Here is a 13,303-nt window from a genome sequence, read left to right as displayed (position 1 = left end):
TAGGATTACCAGAAGAATGAGGTTTCAAGGCCAAAAATAGCTTACAATTATTTCTGAAGCTCAGGAACTTAGTTCTGTCACCAAAAAACAAATCAGGAATCGGAATTCTTGGTTCTAGCATCGATTTCTGATCAATAGTATCTTGAATCTTTTGTACATTTACAACGAGATTATCCATTGAGGAGCACAGAGCCTGAATATCCATGTCCACAGCTGTGTCCTGAAGCACTCTAATGTCTAGGGGAAAAAAAAGACTGAAGACAGAGCTAAGAAAAAAAAATGATGTCAGGATTTCTTTTTTCCCTCTATTGGGAATCATTGGGAGGCTCCTTGTACTGTTATGGCTGGCAATCAGGCAACACAGCGTGCAGTAATCAGCGCACATACAGAGATCTGGCAATAACCAAAAACAATAGGACGAGCTCTGAGACGTGGAATCTCTGTAGACTGCAGTACCTGATCTATCCTCACACAACTATAAGCAGCAGTGGATTGCGCCTATCACTACCTATGCAACTCGGCACTGCCTGAGGAGCTGACTAGCCTGAAGATAGAAATACAAGCCTGACTTACCTCAGAGAAATACCCCAAAGGAATAGGCAGCCCCCCACATATAATGACTGTTAGCAAGATGAAAAGACAAACGTAGGAATGAAATAGATTCAGCAAAGTGAGGCCCGATATTCTAGACAGAGCGAGGATAGCAAAGAGAACTATGCAGTCTACAAAAAACCCTAAAACGAAAACCACGCAAAGGGGCAAAAAGACCCACCGTGCCGAACTAACAGCACGGCGGTGCACCCCTTTGCTTCTCAGAGCTTCCAGCAAAAGTTAATAGCAAGCTGGACAGAAAAAACAGAAAACAAACTAGAAGCACTTATCTAGCAGAGCAGCAGGCCCAAGGAAAGATGCAGTAGCTCAGATCCAACACTGGAACATTGACAAGGAGCAAGGAAGACAGACTCAGGTGGAGCTAAATAGCAAGGCAGCCAACGAGCTCACCAAAACACCTGAGGGAGGAAGCCCAGAGACTGCAATACCACTTGTGACCACAGAAGTGAACTCAGCCACAGAATTCACAACATCCATCTTTTACTTTACAAGGTCGGGCACTGGAAGATTTAAAAAGATCGCTCCGTGGAGTTGCCGTTGCTCTCTGATATCCCTGTTTGATGCACTGGTTAGAATAACCACGTGCCGCAAACCGGGATCTTAAATCAGAGGCCTGTTTTTCAAATTTGGCATCGGATGAACAAATCCGCCTCATCCTAAGGAACTGTCCGACCAGGACAGCCCTGATCGTGGACGGATTGTGAGCAGAGGACGCATGAATCAGAGCATTTACAGATGTCAGTTTACGATAAACATCCGTCTGGATACGTCCCGACTGATCAACCTCAAAACTGACATCCAGGAAGTTAACCCTCCTGACGTCATATGTGTATGTGAGGCGGATGTTTAAAGAGTTCTGATTCAATGTTCCCATAAACTTCCTGAGCTGCTGCGTCGTCCCGTCCCACAAGAAGAAAATATCTATGTATCTGTGCCAGCACAGCACATGGGAGGCGGCCAGTGGGCCCCCGTCGCCGTAAAGGAATCTCGCCCAGGAAGATATTTGCATACGAGGGCGCACAGGCCGCGCCCATGGCTGTGCCGCGCTTCTGTAAATAGAAATGATCTTTATAGACAAAAAAGTTGCGGATCAGGACACAGGACATAGCGCAGCAGCTCGAGGATAAATGTCACTGAGGTATTTGTGTTTGCTATGTATGTATGTATGTATGTATGCATGGTTGTGTATGTATGCTTGTGTGTATATACAGCTCTGGCAAAAATTAAGAGACAACCATTTCAAAACCCTGTCATGGGCAGCCCAATCTCCAGACCTGTACTCCATTATTGAAAACCTCTGGAATGTAATCAGGAGGATGATGGATCGTCACAAGCCATCAAACAAAGAAGAACTGCTTACATTTTTGTACCAGACGCAGTGTGAAAGACAGGTGGAAAGCATGCCAAGACGCATGGAAGCGGTGATTAAAAATCATGGTTATTCCACAAAATATTGATTTCTGAACTCTTCCTGAGTTAAAATATTAGTATTGTTGTTTCTAAATGAATATGAACTTGTTTTCTTTCCATTATTTGAGTTCTGAAAGCACTGGTTTTTTTTTGGTTTTTTTTATTTTGACCACTTCTCCTTTTCAGAAAAAAAAATACAAAATGTATTGCTTGGAATTTCGGAGACATGTTGTCAGAAGTTTATAGAATAAAAGAACAATTTACATTTTACTCAAAAGTATACCTGTAAAGAGAAAAATCAAACAAACTGAACATTTTGCAGTGGTCTCTTAATTTTTGTCAATGCTGTATGTATGTATGCATGCATGTGTGTACGTGTATGTATGTGTGTGTGTGTATGTATGTATATGAACATGCACGCATGTGTATGTGTGCGTGTTTATATGTATGTGATTTTATGTATTTGTGTATGCATGTATGCGTGTGTATGTTTGCATGTGTATGTATGTTTGTGTGTGCATGCATGTATTTATGTGCATGTATGTATGCACGTGTGTATGGGTGTGTATGTATGTGTGTACATGCATGGGTGTGTATGCATTCATGGTTATGCATAGGTATGTATGCCTGTGTATGTATGCGTGTGTATGCATGCATGTGTATGTACGTGTGTGTGTGTATGTATGCGTGTGTATGTATGCATGTGTATGTATGCATGTGTGTGTATTATGCGTGTGTATGTATGCATGTTTATGTAGGTGTGTATGCATGCATGTGTGTGTATGTATGCGTGTGTATGTATGCATGTGTATGTGTGTGTATGTATGCGTGTGTATGTGTGTGTATGTATGCATGTGTATGTATGCATATGTGTGTATTATGCGTGTGAATATATGCATGTTTATGAATGTGTGTGTATGTATGCATGTGTATGTATGCGTGTGTATGACTGCATGTGTTTGTGTGTGTATGTATGCGTGTGTATGTATGCATGGTTATGTATGTGTAGACTTGCATGGGTGTGTATGCATGTGTATGCATTCATGGGTATGTATGCCTGTGTATGTATGCATGTTTATGCATGTGTGTATATATGTGTGTGTGTTTATGCGTGTGTATGTATGCATGTTTATGTATGTGTGTATAGCAGTGTTTTGTTCAAGTTTTATCATACACAATGTTATCCTTTCTGTGGATGTGATAAAACCTCTTGTGACGTGACAGTGGAGAGTTTTGAGTGATTGTGTACACACATATGACTGCCTGCTGTATATGTGTGAAACGATGCCTGTTTAATTGACCTTTTATCGCAAAAAAAATCAGCATTTTTACCACTTAAATGGTCATACAGCGGGGCAAAAAAGTATTTAGTCAGTCAGCAATAGTGCAAGTTCCACCACTTAAAAAGATGAGAGGCGTCTGTAATTTACATCATAGGTAGACCTCAACTATGAGAGACAAACTGAGAAAAGAAAATCCAGAAAATCACATTGTCTGTTTTTTTAACATTTTATTTGCATATTATGGTGGAAAATAAGTATTTGGTCAGAAACAAAATTTAATCTCAATACTTTGTAAAATATCCTTTGTTGGCAATGACAGAGGTCAAACGTTTTCTGTAAGTCTTCACAAGGTTGCCACACACTGTTGTTGGTATGTTGGCCCATTCCTCCATGCAGATCTCCTCTAGAGCAGTGATGTTTTTGGCTTTTCGCTTGGCAACACGGACTTTCAACTCCCTCCAAAGGTTTTCTATAGGGTTGAGATCTGGAGACTGGCTAGGCCACTCCAGGACCTTGAAATGCTTCTTACGAAGCCACTCCTTCGTTGCCCTGGCGGTGTGCTTTGGATCATTGTCATGTTGAAAGACCCAGCCACGTTTCATCTTCAATGCCCTTGCTGATGGAAGGAGGTTAGCACTCAAAATCTCACGATACATTGGCCCCATTCATTCTTTCATGTACCCGGATCAGTCGTCATGGCCCCTTTGCAGAGAAACAGCCCCAAAGCATGATGTTTCCACCACCATGCTTTACAGTAGGTATGGTGTTTGATGGATGCAACTCAGTATTCTTTTTCCTCCAAACACGACAAGTTGTGTTTCTACCAAACAGTTCCAGTTTGGTTTCATCAGACCATAGGACATTCTCCCAAAACTCCTCTGGATCATGCAAATGCTCTCTAGCAAACTTCAGACGGGCCCGGACATGTACTGGCTTAAGCAGTGGGACACGTCTGGCACTGCAGGATCTGAGTCCATGGTGGCGTAGTGTGTTACTTATGGTAGGCCTTGTTACATTGGTCCCAGCTCTCTGCAGTTCATTCACTAGGTCCCCCCGCGTGGTTCTGGGATTTTTGCTCACCGTTCTTGTGATCATTCTGACCCCACGGGGTGGGATTTTGCGTGGAGCCCCAAATCGAGGGAGATTATCAGTGGTCTTGTATGTCTTCCATTTTCTAATTATTGCTCCCACTGTTGATTTCTTCACTCCAAGCTGGTTGGCTATTGCAGATTCAGTCTTCCCAGCCTGGTGCAGGGCTACAATTTTGTTTCTGGTGTCCTTCGACAGCTCTTTGGTCTTCACCATAGTGGAGTTTGGAGTCAGACTGTTTGAGGGTGTGCACAGGTGTCTTTTTATACTGATAACAAGTTTAAACAGGTGCCATTACTACAGGTAATGAGTGGAGGAAAGAGGAGACTCTTAATGAAGAAGTTACAGGTCTGTGAGAGCCAGAAATCTTGATTGTTTGTTTCTGACCAAATACTTATTTTCCACCATAATATGCAAATAAAATGTTAAAAAAACAGACAATGTGATTTTCTGGATTTTTTTTTCTCAGTTTGTCTCCCATAGTTGAGGTCTACCTATGATGTAAATTACAGACGCCTCTCATCTTTTTAAGTGGTGGAACTTGCACTATTGCTGACTGACTAAATACTTTTTTGCCCCACTGTATGTGATCCTACTGATCATTCCATTAGACTCAGTGATGGATTGGATGACCAGAGATTAAATATTTAGCTGAGCCGAGCTCCCTGCAATAAGCGGGTGTATTGTAGTGTTATTTCACTTGAAATCCCATTCCCGACCCTATAATGCCTAGGGGTTGTGCAGTTAAATGAGGGGAATTCAGGGCGGCCTTCTTGTCAGCTTGAAAGGTTATTAGAGGCAGTGGTACAGCCGGCACAAGAACATGCGCTATTTCTTCCTTGTGCATTGGCTCTGACAGGTGGTAATTTAGGACTATAATATCCCCAGCAGTATAGTTTACAGGCATGTTCTATAAATATATTGTAGCTCCAAGTTATTTATATTTCCCAATATTCCCTGTGTTATTAACACATTAGTAATCAGATGGGATTTATAGCCGTTCACCTTCCATAGGAAGTGACATGATCAGGAGCTCATCTTTCACTATCAGCATCATTTTACCAGCTTCGATGTAATTCCTGAGGGATTGTACACATTAGAGCACCACCAGCTGGACTGGACAACTAAGTACCTGATCACATTGCGTTTTTGCAGTGCATTCATGCAATCATTCAGGTGACCACTCATGAAAAATGGACTCAGACGTGTTCCTGACAGAAGCATTGAATAAAATAAACCAAATTCTAACTGTGAGACTTTGGGCTCTGTTTGCTTATCTTTCTAGCAACACCCATTTTTCCAGGCATTGTTCTTGTGCTCTCATGAAAAGATGGACACCACCAAAAAGGAGAACAAACGGAGTTCAAAGCTACATAATTTGAAGTTTTTTGGTCTCATTGTCCTTACCAGCTCCCATTTTTGGGTGGATTAAAAGGTTCCCTTGATGTAGGTTCAAGAATCTTTGTTGTGGTTCCCGTGAGGAAGAGGTCAGTTCGACCTAGAGACGCATTGGGAATAAGCTACAGTCTATTTCTATTCATCTGTGTCCTGTGAATTCCTTACCAGCAGTACAGCATACCCCATTTCTCCCTTTGATAGATATCGATGTTGGCTTAGACAACCATCAGAGCAACAGCAGCTGGGGTGTTGGGGCATTGCTATCAAAGGCTATTCAATTGCGGTGGTTTCACAGCAATACAAGGTTAGCGCAAAAAAACACAATAAAATCATGTGCTATTTTGGTGTAAGGTCCTATGTGCGCTGTTTCTGAATCACTAGTCTTTTTTCATGAATGGCTTTGTGAGGGATTATTTAGGCATAGCAAACTGACATTGGATGTTTTGAACATTTTTTATTGCATTTTTTGGGACTACTGAAAAATGGTAATACCCGTGTTTCAGTTTTTAACTATACAGCTAAATAATTTAATATTTAAAATTAGATAGATCAACAGATCGGACTGGAACAAATGCGGTGGTACCAAATATGTTTAGTTTTTATTTATTTATAAACTGGGAAAAATCAAGGAATTTTGACTTTTAGATATCCTTTTTTTATTTTTACTTTTTACCTTATTTTTAGTCCCTTTAGGGGACTTGAACTTGTGATCGCTTCTTCTATATACACTGCTCAAAAAAATAAAGTGAACACTAAAATCCCACATCCTAGATATCACTGAATGAAATATTCCATGAAATGGTCCCAGTGCTGCTCCAAAGCCCTTGTGATGTTGTTGAGGGAGGATCTAAAGTGATCCTTCACGGTTAACTCAGTGATTTCCAAATTAATCTACAGGGCGTTGCCGGCAACTGAAAATGACCAGACGGAGATGAATGTCTCTGTTTGGGGAGGATCAAGCAGATCTCTGGTTTTGTCTGACTTTTCATAGTCATAGAAATTATACTTCAACCAATCAGCATAAGAACACATTCACGGTTCTTAACCTATAAGAATGCAGGAACAGTCTGTACGTCAAAGTCTCGTAGAACAATACACCCTCAGTCTCATGTTCTGCCCAGGTTGCAACAATCAAGGTCTCATCAAGGTCTCATAACAGCTGTAAATTTTAGCCTACTAACAAAATTTATATTCAAAACAACAAAATGGAGTCGAAAAGCACAAAATGGAGAATCCTTCTTAATATGTTCCTTCACATTCCCCCCTAGATAAATTTTGTTAACTAATGTCAAGCATCAGAGGTACTATCCCAAGCTATAAGCTCGAGGGGTACTGGTCTTCACATGACTGGTGCCATGTTACCAGCCATGGCTGTTGCAGCGTACCCGTCCCCCCTGTATACTAGAATTTACGAATAACAATTATTGATAACAGTGATTGGGATCTTTTGAAGATAGCCATGCGCTTGGCTTCAACATCTTCATCAGCTAACTTTGTGAAATTGGTGTAGAGAAGAGCAGGGGTGGCAACGCTTTTGGTTTCATCATTAGTTGTCTTAGTGCAGAATTTTCTAATACATACAGAAATACACCAAAAAACAAGTTTTAGTATTACATACATGACAAAGATAAAGGCAGCGATGTGTAACAAACTTTGCAAGATTCCAGCTATCCAGTCCCCAAGTCCCTCAAACCAATTGGCTGGATTAAGAAAAGAGAAGGTGTCTGCCCACCAACTGTCCTCATTATGGTCATTGTCTTTATCATATTGATCTCTGAGTCTTTGAATGTTTTCTAACTTTAACTTTAGAGTACTATTGGGATCTATATAATGACAGCAAGCGGGTCCAATAATCTGACACATACCACCCTGTGCTGCTGTTAAGTAGTCCAGTACTACAGTATGTTGATTAGTGACTATGATAAGTTGGTTTTGGACAGCAACAGTAGTATTAAGTATATCCAATATATCCCAAATTTGATCATCTAGATAATCTGTGGCCCTAAGCAATTTATCCCATATTTGTGTAATCATAGGGTAAATGAAAATAGAACTGACAATTTTATTGGCTATACCCATCTGTACTACTAATCTTTCATGATATTGTACAAAGTTATTATTCAAGGATGTTGGGGAATTTAGGCTGTCCCATTCGGTTATCAATATTATTATATGGAAATACGAAAAACCAAAACATTATGTCCCCTTGTTTGCTACTAGTCTGTTTGACCAGCTTGCAGTGCGATGCGTGGATACACGTCGGCCTTCCTTCCAGCTTTACTGACATAGGAGTGATGAGGAGGACTTGGTAGGGACCATCATACAAGGGTTCTAGTCCGTGTTTTCTGACATAGCTTTTCACGACCATAAAACCACCAGGCTTCAAGTTGTGACAAGTGTCGGTTTCTGCTTAATCTGGAAGGGAAGAAAAAAACTAAAACATGGGTGTTAGCAAGATTTTTACGAAGCTGAATAACATATTGAACAGCACGGTCAGTTTCTCCTGACAACTACTGAGACTGGAAATTTGCAACTGAGGACCTAGCACCAAACAATATCTCATTAGGGGACAGGCCATGTTTTGCCTTAGGGGTAGTACGAATGTGGTACAGTACAATGGGTAGGAGCTCTGGCCATGGAGCCGTAGTCTCCTGCATCATTTTGGTCAATTGTCCCCTCAGTGTGCCGTTCAGCCTCTCAATTTTCCCACTAGATTGTGGATGGTACGGAGTATGGAGGGCTACAGTGGATCCAAGCATTGTCAGAACCTCCTGATACACATGAAAAGAAAACGCCGGGCCTTGGTCACTTTCAACAACTTCTGGAACACCATATCTGCATATAAGTTCCATCACCAGTTTCTTCGCTGTGGTCTTTGCAGTCATGTTGGTAACAGGGAATGCTTCTGGCCAACTGGAGAACATGTCGACAACCACCAGACAATATTCATACCTTCCAGACTTAGGCAACATGATGTGGTCCACCTGGAGCCTTTGGAAAGGATAGTCGGGCTTAGCAAGGTGCTTCGGGGGTACACGTTGAAGTTGACCGGGATTGCAGACAGATATTACATGCACGGTTGAGTGCTGTCAGGACTGTAGAAATACCTGGAGTCCAGTAGAATTTTTGTACCAGGGCTAGGGCCTGTTTTTTCCTCGATGCGTGGGCCCATGTGCCCACATGGCAATAGCAGGGTACATCCGCTTAGGGAGACACACAAGTTGGTCCTTTTTCCAGAGACCATGTCCATACATGCTCCATCAGCCTTCCACTGCGTCACTTCTTCCTTTGGGGACATTCTCTGCATCGTCATTAAACGGTCTCGCGGGGTCCGACAGAAAACCTCAGTCTGGCATAGATCATCAGGTTCCTGTAGAGTCAGTGTTTCTTGTAACTGTTTACGCTGAGAGCGTGTGGTCACCATAGCTGGTATGGTCTGTTCAACGGGTAGGAGAGCAGCAGCTTTTGCTTGCATATCCGCAAAGGTGTTACCAACAGTCTGTGGACTGTTCCTAGGACCGTGCTCCTTAACTTTGATAATAGCCACCTGGGTAGGTAATTTGATTGAGTCCGTGAGGGTTTTAACAGCTTCAGCATTCTTCACTGGAGTCCCGGCAGTAGTAATAAACCCTCGATTGGCCCATAGGGCTCCGAAATCATGAGCAATGCCAAATGCATACTGTGAGTCCGTGTATATATTAGCCCGCCTGTCTTTGGCCAGAACACATGCAGTAGACAGATCCTGAAGTTCTGCTTCTTGTCCTGACAGGGAGGGAGGGAGTGCAGCTCCGTGCAACACAGTATCTTCCGTAGTAACAGTGTATCCGGTGTGGAATCTGCTAAAATCATATCTTGAACTGTCTTTCAGGGCCTTGTAGAGAGGCTGCATTATGCGGGATGCGTCCGGTATCCACTGACACAATAAGTACATAGTCCAAGAAAACGCTGGAGTTCAGTCTCATCTTTTAGGAAAGGAAGGGAGCTGACGGCTATTTTTTTTTTTTTCTCTGTGAGGTGTCTGGCACCCTGAAGGAGACAGTGACCCAAAAATATCACTTGACCAAGGCAGAACCGAAGTTTCGAGGCCGAAACCTGACAGTTCAGATCTGCCAGATACTTGAGGAGACTAACAGTGGCAACAATGGCTTCCCGCTCTGTCCGTGCACACAACAAAAGATCATCCACATACTGAAGCAGCGTGACATAAGGATATTCTAACTGCCAGGGTAAAAGACACTCGCCCATATTTTTTGCAAACTGATTGGGAAAGGGCGTGTAGGATACACATCTCATTATGTTCATCTGCATAGGGGTTATATAACGTAAATACCATCTGACCATCATCTTGGAATTATATTCTGGAGCGGAACTGTGATAATAAATCTGCCCCCAGTAAATTTACCGGACATGAGGGAGAGATTACGAACTGAGCAGTAACTTCAGGGAAAGGTCCCACAGGGATGGGTTTTGTGAGAGTATGTTTATTCGGCCTGCCATCTACTCCAATTAAAACAAGCTCTTGGTCTGCGAATTGAATAGGGATATACGTAGGTACATCTGATGACTTGATTATGGAATTGGCCGCCCCAGTGTCTACCATAAACTTGACAAGGGTGTCCCCGACAGGAAGCGTGACGGATGAGCATGCCCCAGGCTTGGTGGAGGACATTGTGATGGCAGACCCTGGTTGGCCACCCCGTCAGTATGGGCGATTATCAGGATTTTGAGACTGTCTATAACCAGAGTATCCCCCAGAGTTCCCAGTATTCAGATTACGGGTAGAAGGGGGAACTGGAAGGTAACATCTGTCAGCAGAGGTATGACAATCTCTCTGAAAGTGACCGGGCCGGCCACAGCGCCAACACTGCAAGCGAGAATTGGCAGGGCGGGGCTGGAGAGTGAGATTCCTGGACATAGGGTTAAAAGGAATACTGGAGTAGAGAGCTGAATTCGTGTATGGTGGGAGGACTGGAGCTGAAGTCTGTTGTGTGTCCAACTGATAAGGAACCAGCTGCGACCTTGTTCCTGGGGTGGGGGCTAGAGTTGGAGTGGAAATCGCTGTGGCTACTGGTTTAACCTTTGCCTTTCCTGCTGATGCAGAACGGGCTAAGTTCTTTTGAAAACTCTTTACTATTTTTAATGCATCATCTGGAGTGGAAGTCTCAATGTCAGGTCTGACTGACATTATTGCCTCTTTCAATTCAGATTTAAGGCTCGGACGTCAAAGCTACTGCAAAAAGGTGTGAATGGACTTTATTATACAGTGAAAACCCCAGATCTTTAAACACTACCATAAGACGCCCATAAAACTTCTCGGCAGTCTCCCCCTTGTCCTGTGTGACATCTGTGAGGGAGGTAGCTTGGTCCGCTAATCTATCTTGTGCCCAAACTTTAAAGCATTACAGAAATCAACACCACTCTCATAGGTTCCCCCGTCCAAATTCACATTATAGGTTATGCCACCCTCAATAATTGGAAAATATCCCTCCCCAGCCTTCACCTGGAGTAAGTGTAACAGATCTCTCCGGGGAGTGGAATAAATCTCTCGATTCGCTGCGATTTGTCTATAGAAGGCCATGGGGGAGGTTTCTGGGTCTGGTAACTGGTTACAAAGGGTGTTTATCTGGGATGGAGAAAAGGGGGTATACTTTGGCCTGTCAGGAGTAGTTTCCACATCATCTTCTTCAAACTCTGATATCACTGACTCGGAGGCGGGAGGAGGTGGCGGTAGTACGGGCACAAGGGGCATCTGCTGCAGAAGCGGGGCAGGAGGCTCTGTTACAGTTACAAATTGTATTGCCTGATGGGCCGTTAGGTGGCTATCGAGAACAAATCGGACCTCCTCCAATTTTATGGGGTTTTCCTGTATACAGCGCTCTATTGCTGATACTATGACCATAGCGGCATCCTTCCTGGGATATTGAAAGATACCGGCAGAGATTAATGGTATGGCCATTGTACGTTGAGGCATCGTACCGGGGGGAACAGAGGAGGCATACAGGATTGCATTCTGGACAGCCTCGGTAAGTAATTGTTGGGATCTTGGGATAGTGGTAGGATTATATCGTGGTCCCACTGCATGTATCACATATTGGCACGGCAGCTGTCCTGCTCTGGTTGCTGCGACCTGTCCTGTTTCTACCTGGCCATAAGTTTGTATATACGAATTAGATTCTTCCTGTATCATGGGTCCGCCTTTCTGTGAAATCATTGCAGCCAGTCCTCCAGCATGGTGGAGTTGATTGTTTGCGGCATTTACTATGGCCCCAACATGTTGTCTTGTGAGATCCCCTGTCCCTATCCTAAAAAGAGCACATCATGGCTGTGGGGTCCAGGAATAACATTAGAATACATTTCCTGGAAATCTTCTATCTCCTCTGTATATCCTGTCTCTGACCGAGTGACTAAGGTAGGTGGGGGTGGATACTCATAACCACTCGCAATACTAGGCATAACAGGAGCTGGTGCTGGCGGTGGCCGATAATAGGTGCCGTCAGCGTTTAGCAAGGGAAAGGTGGGGGCTACGACCCCGGGTCTCCTCGCTCCACAATTGTAACAGACCTGTCTCCACTGAGAATTAGTAACTCCACATACATCACAAATCCACCCGGCAGGATCATAGGGTGGGGGCGCACTGAGTTTTGGCAACCCAGTATATATTGGTGCTTTGGGATTGATGGGCACGGAGTTTACAGTCGGGAGGAGAGTCTTGATTTCCTGGGGAGGGACCATATCATCTAACAGGGAGCCCCCCTGTTTCAGATTATTATTTTGAATTATTTGTCTTTCTAACACATTACCCTCAATCACTTTCTCAATTCCTTCCTGCACCACAAAACATTCAGCCACTTTCTCAGTCTTTGTCATAGTAGTAGACAGCTTGCCTTTTTCAACGTAACGGTAACAAAAACAACTAGAATTCACTTCCTCTTCCACTTCCACATAATCTTCATCACACAATTCATGTGCCAGACCACGGAATTCCTCAGCGTCTTTAAGCAAACCATTATCAGTTAACTTTCCCTTGTTCTTTCTGATACCTTCATCCCATAATGTAGGCTGTAGCCTCCCGCCCTTAGGAAAACCCATGATTGAGAATATTTTTCCTGCATTCCTGACAGATTTCTTTCCCCGTCTTTGAATCATGAGACTAATAGTATCAGTTCCATCACACAAATTCAAATTTTTCTTTTTCTTCCATAATGAAAACATGATTCTCCTTTAGAGCTAAATATCCTTACTTAGTCGTGCACAATACCAGAGCGGCCGTATTAGTTTGTTCCACTGGGTTTACCTGTCCCCCTCTGGGACAACCCAAAAACGCGGTACTCAGCAAAAGGAGGAGGGCGTTTCAAACTTTCCCTCCGGATACCTCTAGAAATACACATATATATCTATATATTCCTGAGTTACGCATCCTACCCATCTTCGATCACCTCACCGCGCCTGATTCTAACAGTGATCAGGAATTCAGGATATTTTGACTATAAAGAGAATTACATCACTGCTCA

General features: G+C 43.2%; 1 protein-coding gene across 1 annotated transcript in view; it reads left to right on the top strand.

The window, feature by feature from the left end:
- The window catches only part of FAM78B (family with sequence similarity 78 member B), a 214,847-nt gene that overhangs the window by 40,784 nt on the left and 160,760 nt on the right, over positions 1-13,303 (top strand). The window lies entirely within an intron of this gene.

The sequence above is a fragment of the Ranitomeya imitator genome, chromosome 8, assembly GCF_032444005.1.
Source record: "Ranitomeya imitator isolate aRanImi1 chromosome 8, aRanImi1.pri, whole genome shotgun sequence".
Taxonomy (NCBI): Eukaryota; Metazoa; Chordata; class Amphibia; order Anura; family Dendrobatidae; genus Ranitomeya; species Ranitomeya imitator.
Note: the sequence above shows the minus strand (reverse complement) of the source record. Positions and strands in the feature narration are given on the sequence as shown.